Here is an 8455-nt window from a genome sequence, read left to right on the forward strand (position 1 = left end):
CTTAGAATATCGATACGAATAAAGTATCAAAAATTTACATTTTTTCGTGACTGCCTGAAAAATATCAAAATTTTTAATTTGTAAACGCCTGAAAAATATAAAAATCAAGAAAAAGACATAAAAACACCTAAAAAAATTCTCGAATCAAAACAGTCACCTAAGAATATCGCTACGAATAAAATATCAAAATTTACATATTTTCGTAGCTGCCCGAAAAATATCAAAAAAATTAACTCGAAAACGTCCAAAAAATACAAAAATCAAGAAAAAGATATAAAAACACCTCAAAAAATTCCTGAATCGCACCAGTCACCTTAGAATATCGATACGAATAAAATATAAAATTTTACATTTTTTAGTGACTGCCCAAAAATTATCAATTTTTTTAATTCTTAAACCTCCGAAAAATATAAAAATTAAGAAAATGACATAAAAAGACCTCAAAAAATTCCCGAATCGCACCAATCACCTTTTTATTTTTTATTTTTTTATTTTAGCGGCCCTTGGAGGGGTCAGGGGCTTTGCAACACCTCCAGGCCTTATCATAAATAAAAAACAATATACATAGAGGGGGACATAAACCTTACCTCTAAGCTTAAGGTGGTACACAAGTCAACCTTCATACTAAGGATAGTCAACTCATCCCCGTACAAGAGAGATGCTACCTAGCTTTTATGTACCTACAGAGAGGACTCCTCTCAATACAGAGATTCTAGGAAGCATAAATAAGGGTGACTCTCCCTTTACAAGTAAAAAGAAAAGGGAGAAACCTAACTAATTACTAGCTAACAGAAAGCCATCGGGTTTTTTTTTCATTCTCTTAATTTTCCTCCTTCTGAAATTTGCTATTTCCATGATATCCATTTGATGATAAGCTCTTGTTTCCTTTGGTAATTGCTGCTCACTGAAATATAATTGGGGACTGGTAATATTGTGACTATGCTTTGATAGAGAATCTGCAACAAAATTAGCTTCCCTGAAGGTGTGCTTGCATTTGAAGTTGTCTGTCTGATTGATGAGCTCGGGGAGTTGTTGAACCTTTGTGCTAATACTCCAAGGTGGCTTGGCTTTGAGCATGATCCAATCCACCAAGAGTTGGGAGTCCACCTCTAGAATGACCTTCTTGTACCCTAAGTGTATGGACCATGTCATACCGAAAATGGCAGCCTCCAGTTCAGCCTAGTTGTTAGTTTCTTCCCCCCATTGGTGTGGCAAAAGATAACATCATGTGGCCCTTTTGATCTCTTAGGATGCCACCAACACCTATCCTACCTGGATTACTCAGAGCACTGCCATCAGTGTTGAGTTTAATCCATTTGTCAGGGTTTTTTCCAGTACACAATAGTAACCTTAGTCTCATGAACAGATCTCTCCACTAGCTTGATAAGGACATTCCACTTAGAGGGCCATTTGATGTGAGGGAAAACAGAGGTCATAAGCTTGTAGTTGTCCATGTAAATACCATACATAACTCTAGCAAGGTTAGACTTTTTGCCTCCATACTTGCTAGCACATTTATTCTTCCATAAATTCCAACAGATGAATATTGGAGTTGCCTCAAGAATCAGTTTATGAGCCTCATTATTATGTTTAGTAGACCACCATTTCCCTATTAGATCAATAAGTGATGTATGATCTGTGCTCACTCCAACAGTTGCAGCAAAAAATTTCCATACATAAGCAGCAAAGTGACCATTATTGAAGATGTGCTCAATAGTATCCCAGCCTGGTGTGTTACAACAAGAGCATGCAACAGGCTCACCTCCAAATCTGATATTTTTTTCATTGGTGGGTAATTTGCCTCTTAACACTCTCCACAAGAGGAAAGAAAACTTGAAAGGGATGTTTTTATGCCAAATGAGTGAGTTGAATTTAGTTTTGGTTCTTCTTTCCCTAATTTCATTCCATGCTGAGGAACAATTGAACTGTCCATCTATATTTGCTTTCCATACTGCCTGATTAGGGGTCTCTTGTTGAATTTGCAGGTGAGTGACCAGTATGTTAGCTACTTGACTGTGAGGGGCCTGCTGAGTTATCATTTCAATATTCCATTGTCCTTCAACCCACAAATTTGCCACAGTGTTGTTGTTGAATCTATTACTGTTATCAGAAAAATTAGCTAAGGGTCCCACTCCAAGCCAATTATCCCACCAGAATGAGCAATTTCCAGATTTGATTTTCCAGTGAATGTGCTTTTCAGCTTGGTGCTTGATTTGTGTTAAGTATCTCCAAGTTGAGGAGTCACAGGGGACTTTTATCTTGCTGATAGGATTAGATCTCTGACAGTATTTAGCCCTTAGAAAGTCCCCCCAAAGAGTGTGTTTTGATTTGAATATCCACCATTGCTTGTACTGGAATGCCATGCATACATCCTTCAAATTACTCACACCAATTCCTCCTTCATCATAGGGAAAACTCAGATTCTTCCAAGATGACCAATGATGTTTTTTCCTATCATTTGTCCATCCCCAGAAAAAGTCAGTCATAAGGCTTTGGATTTGCTTGATAATAGATGATGGAGGTGAAATAGCAGAAACCAAATAAATGGGAAGAGATTGGAGTACATGCTTGATTATAGTTGCTCTACCTCCATAGCTAAAAACCTTTGTTTTCCAGCCAGTAATTATGTTGACCACTTTCTCAATAAGATCAGAGAAATAGATAACTCTAGGTCTGCCAATATACAAGGGGCACCCAAGGCAAGTGATAGGTCCCTCCTTCTGTTTGAATCCAGTTATCATCTTAATTTTGTCCTTTGTACTATTGAAAGCATTGGAATGGACCATGAATAAACTCTTGGCTTTGTTTATCATCTGTCCTGAAGTCTCTTCATAGGTATTCAAGGTGTGCATGATAAGATTGAGAGACTTCTGCCTGCCTGAGGTGAAGATTATAATGTCATCTGCAAAACTCAGATGGTTTACTTGTGGTCCTGTTCTTTCCATGAAAAAACCATGATAATCAGGGCTGTTGTGGAGTCCATTCAGAGATCTTAAGAGAACCTCTGCCTCTAAAATAAATAAGGTAGGGGAAATGGGGTCACCTTGCTTGAGTCCTCTAGTAGATTGGAAAAAATCATGCCTCATTCTAGAGTACCAATTGTTAGCCATGATCCTCCATACCATATCAATAAACACCTCATCAAATCCCATTCTTCTTAAAACTAGGCATATATAGGACCAATAGACCCTATCATTTTCCTTTGCCATGTCCAGCTTAATAATGGCATTGCTGCCCATATTAGGCTTTTTAATTTGATGGATAATCTCTTGAGTGGGCATAATATTCTCTGAGATACTTCTACCTTTGACAAAACCTGACTGGTTAGGAGAGATCAAGCTAGGTGGAATATGGCCCAACCTCAGGCTCAAAAGTTTAGAAATGATCTTGCTAGTGAAGTTGCTCAAGCTGATGGCCCTAAATTCAGATAACTTATTAGGATTGTTCACCTTGGGGAGTATCATAATACATGAATGAGAAAAGTACTTAGGGATCATTTGCCCACTGAAAAAGGCCTTGATAACCTCCATGAGGTCTTCCTTGATAATAGACCAACTTTTCTGGAAGAAACACCCATTCATACCATCAGGACCTGCTGCTGAGTTAGAATTCATAGAGAAAACTACCTCTTTCAATTCTTCCATGTTGGGCATAGCTGTTAGATTACCATTCTGCTCTTGATTGAGCATTCTAGGGATACATTTGAGAGGTTCCTCATTAATAAGTATGTTCTCCCCTGTAAAAATATCCTGAAAGTGATCACATGCTGCTTCTACTATAATTTCCTCTCCTTGTATCCAGACCCCATCTTCTCTAAGAATTTTGTTAATGTATAATTTCCTTCTTCTCCCCCTTATGAGTAAATGAAAGTATTTTGTGTTACCATCCCCCTCTTTGAACCACTGAAGCTGAGTCTTCTGTTTGAGGATAGAGTCCTTTAGTTTCATGAATCTGATATACCCTGCATTCAATTCATGTAAGGTAATTCTGTTCTCCTCAGTGTTATTCTGAATAAGATTCTCCTCAGCAACCCTGACTCTCTCCACAGTCTTTGACCTTAACAAATATATCTCCAAATTCACTTCTAGACCAAGTACTAAGGATGCCAGCCAACCTTTTTAATTTCTAATGAAATCTCCACATACTGTTACCTTCAATGTTCCTTTCCCAACATGCGTTAACAATATCCAGGAAATTTGGTTGGTCAGCCCAACAATTCAAGAACTTGAAGTACTTAATGTGATTATCATTAATAGCATTAATCTCCATCAATAATGGACAATGATAAAAATCCACAGAGGGGAGGTGGGTGATAGTAGTGTGAGGCATTTTTTCAACCCAAGAATCATTGACCATTCTCTTATCCAATCTTTTCTAGACCCTGTAGTTTATTCCCCTGTTGTTGGACCAAGTAAATTTCTACCCATTAAAGCCTAAGTCCATCAGGCCACATGCCTCTATCATAGCAATAAACTCCAAACTCTTCCTCATGTTGTATGGTAGACCTCCAAGTTTCTCTTCAATGGCTCTAATGACATTGAAGTCACCTATAGAGCACCAAGGAGAGTTGGTTCTTTTAGTAGCATAGTGCAACATTCTATCCCATAGGGGCTTCTAGGTGATCTTTGCACTTGGCATATACAAAGGTAGTGGTGAATTGATTGTTGAGCTTATTATGAGAGATGTCACAAGTGATCTGCTACTCATCTTCCTCCAACACATTACAAGTAATATCCATAGTCCAAAAAACCCAAATTTTTCCGTTACAATTGCTCACAGCTTGATCCATTGCAAGATAATTTTTGAAATTTTGAATTTGGTTGTTTTCTAGAAAAGGCTCTAGAATGACAATAATAGACAAACGATGCATCTTCTTGAGATTTTTTAGCCTTTCAAGTACACCTTGGGTGTTGATCCCCCTGACATTCCAACTAAGAGAGCTAATCATTGGGATGATCTAGATGTAAAGAGACTGGTATTTGGTCTGCCTGCAGTGACATAATTAATGTCTTGATTTGTGTTGGCCTGAAATCTATCATGATGGAAACTTCTGGAGGATAATCCTTGTTTGTTAGCCATCTGCTGGATTTCCTCTTCCAAACCCCTATCATTATGAGGAATAAAGGCCTTGATCAGTAGCTCACTAGTCTCATCATCATCATCAGGGTCAATTAGGGATTGGTTATCCACATCCACTTCATCCTCAGAGTTGTCCACCCCCATATTCATCCACTTCTGGTATAGTATTGACTTGACAAATTGTAGGAATCTTATCAGAAGGAACACTAGGAGGAGGTGTGATGTAGTGAGCCTGTAAATGAGTGATATCCATTCCCTACTGATCATCTACCATCATGAATTTTTTACAAGGATTGTCTTGTTGCTCCTGGTCTTCCTGGTGATTCTTGTCTTGTTTTTCCCCTTGTTTCTTCTTAGTTGTTTCTCTTTTCTTTTTGCAGGGTTTATTCTTACTCTTGGGTCTCTTTTATTGGTTGCTAGTGCTAGCTTTAGAACCCATATCCTTTGCCATAGCCCTCTTGTTCTGATTACCATCTTCCCTTTTGTCAGTTTGCTGCTTGGCTGTCTCAGATTCTGGTGTTGTATTTTCCTTACTTTGTTGTTTTGTCTGTTGGTCCCCTATTTTGTTTTGCTGATTTATAGGGGTAGCAGAGGCTCTAAGGTGTAAACTATGGTCAGTGTGTAAATCCTCATGCAGAACATGAGTCAAATTCCCCCCTTTGGACACCCCTTCCTATAGGTTAGTATAGTTCTCCTGACATCCCCCTTTCATCCCTTCTTCAACTTCCACATTATCAGATAAAATAGACAAATAGTTTTGCTGATTTATAGGGGTAGCAGAGGCTCTAAGGTGTAAACTATGGTCAGTGTGTAAATCCTCATGCAGAACATGAGTCAAATTCCCCCCTTTGGACACCCCTTCCTATAGGTTAGTATAGTTCTCCTGACATCCCCCTTTCATCCCTTCTTCAACTTCCACATTATCAGATAAAATAGACAAATAATTGGGGTTTGTGGGGATTGGGAGCATTGAGTCAATACCTGGTCCCTTTCTAGTCTTCTTGTTTCCTGTTTGATTGATCTGTTCATTTTGGTTATCCTTTGCTTCATGTCTTTTTTGTGCTCCTTGTGATGGTTTCCTTCCTTGTGTAGTCTGCTCCTCCCTATCTTCTTTGTGTTGTTCCTGTGTTTCTAAATTGGCATAATAGTTTTGATGAGTGGTAGATTGTATACCTATTTGTTGTGCTGATTTTTGTTGCTGCACAATGGTCATCCTGTTTTGAGGTGAGGTTGGTCTCCATGCTGTTTTTTGAGTTTTCTCCTCTTGTTGTTTGTTCTGTCTTTTTCTGTGTACTTGCCATCCTTCCTCTTGTTGTTGATTTGGTTGTTCTTGGTTCCTTTGATTTCTACTGTTTGGGTGTTTTTCCTGCTCCTTGCCCTTTGTCTATATGCTGCCCGATGATGGTTTCATTTTGTGCTTGCTCCCCTTTGGTTTTATTCTTTTTTTCAGCTTCTAGACCTTTTTTGCCTTTTGAAGTCTTCCTCTCTTATTTTGATGTTGCACTCTTGTATCATATGACCCTGGTGTTTGCTATATTCACAATAGTATGGCACATCCTCATATTCAATAGCTTGCCATCTCCCTATTGTAAGATCCTCTTCATCTAATCCCAATCACACATGTGGTGGTCTTTCCTTTGTAAGGTCTAGTTGTATTTTTACCTTTGCCATACTACCTCTGGTTTTCTGTACAGAAGTTGTGTCCATATATAAGACCTTACCGATGGGAGATAAAAGAGCTGTCACAACCTGCTTTTTATAACAGTGCCATGGTAAACCTGGGAGGAAAACCCATACTGGCACCACATGGGTCTCCTCCTTAGGTTTAAAATTTAGGGTCCATGCTTGTATCCTCATAAGTTTACCCTCTATGCTCATCCTTTGTTTTGTCCACATTGTGATGTAGTCCAGCTCATTTTCTAAGTCGATGAAGACCAAGCATTGTAGTGGGCTATTTTAACCCCCCCGTTAGCTGAGTTTGCTTGATGAAACTTTTCTTGATTAGCTCCACCTTAGGCATAGTGTTACTGAATTGACCAACCAAAGTATGCTTACAATCAAAAGTAAATGATGTCATGAAATCATCCAAGTCAAATATGACTGCAGGTAAACCTTGTTTGGTAGTGACTTAGGTGTAACCATGTCCATAAGAACCTCAGTTTTGGCAAGATTATGTCTGAGTCTAGTAGCAAAACTTTGCACAACAGTGCAGGGGGTTGGTTCATTGGGCTGATCCTTTTTGGTGGTCACTTGGAGGTTGGGGTTAGGATTCTCAGTAGGTTGATTATCTTTGGAGTTTTGCTGACTTTTTTGGTTGTTAGGGATAGGTTTCTCAAAGTTGTTAGATAATGTGGGGAAAGCATTCTGATAGCTTTGCTGCTCTGGTGAAATTCTATGTTGAGCTTGTTGAGATTGGTCTTTGTTGCCCATATCCTTTCCTTTGTTTTCCTTAGCATACTGTTGGGGTTTTAAACTATCAATTCCCTATTCCTGTTCAGACACATCACCTAACACTTGTCCCTTTGTATTTGACTGCCCATGAGCTTCCCTATTACCCAGGCTTCCAGCATTAATATGAGAATTTGCAAAGTTAGAAGGCTTACCTGCTTGTTCCTCCTCACTGCTTGCTATTTTGTTCTTCCTTTCATTGCTTGCCCTATGTTGCTCCTGCAGGGGGTTAATATTACTGATAGACCTGGAACTTGTAGTAATACCTGGACTTTGCTGTTTTTCCAAGTTAGTTGTGATTTGATCAGTAGCTTTCACTCCAAAGGAGAAGTGATATGAGCTCTCCACATCCATCACGTCAATGTTCCCAGAATTTGCATTGGCTTGGGCTTGTCGACTGACTCATTTCCTTTCCTTCAAACTTTCACTGTCCTGTTGTTTGTTGATCATGTGTTGTGACTGATTCCCAACTAACTTAACTAACTCCTCTTCCTGTCCCTGTTCCTGCATCAAATGTTCGGAAATTTGTGTGAGATGAACATCCTCATTAGAAGCATAATTTCCAGTAACATTTGCATTTTGACTTTTTTCTTAGGGAAAACTTCTTTTGGCGGAATTTTGGTCGCTGGTGATTCGACCGTCCATTTGGTCTGAAATTTCAGTGAGGTGTACATCTTCATTAGGGGAGTAATCCCTACTAGTTGATTCACCATGAACACGTTGGGAACTTGCTCGAATTTGAAGGCACATTTTAGGCGATTCCGTTTGGATTTTCGCCAAAGTTGCTTCACCAATTCTCGCAATTGGCTCTGTAGAATCGAGTGATTTTTTCAGTATGTTGTAGCTCTTGATTGGGAGAATCAATCCCACTAACCACTTTTCCATGAATCAAAGTATTGCGTTGTGGGGAAATAATTTCCCTAGTTTC

Source organism: Solanum tuberosum, unplaced genomic scaffold, assembly GCF_000226075.1.
Source record: "Solanum tuberosum cultivar DM 1-3 516 R44 unplaced genomic scaffold, SolTub_3.0 scf00390, whole genome shotgun sequence".
In the NCBI taxonomy this organism is placed as follows: Eukaryota; Viridiplantae; Streptophyta; class Magnoliopsida; order Solanales; family Solanaceae; genus Solanum; species Solanum tuberosum.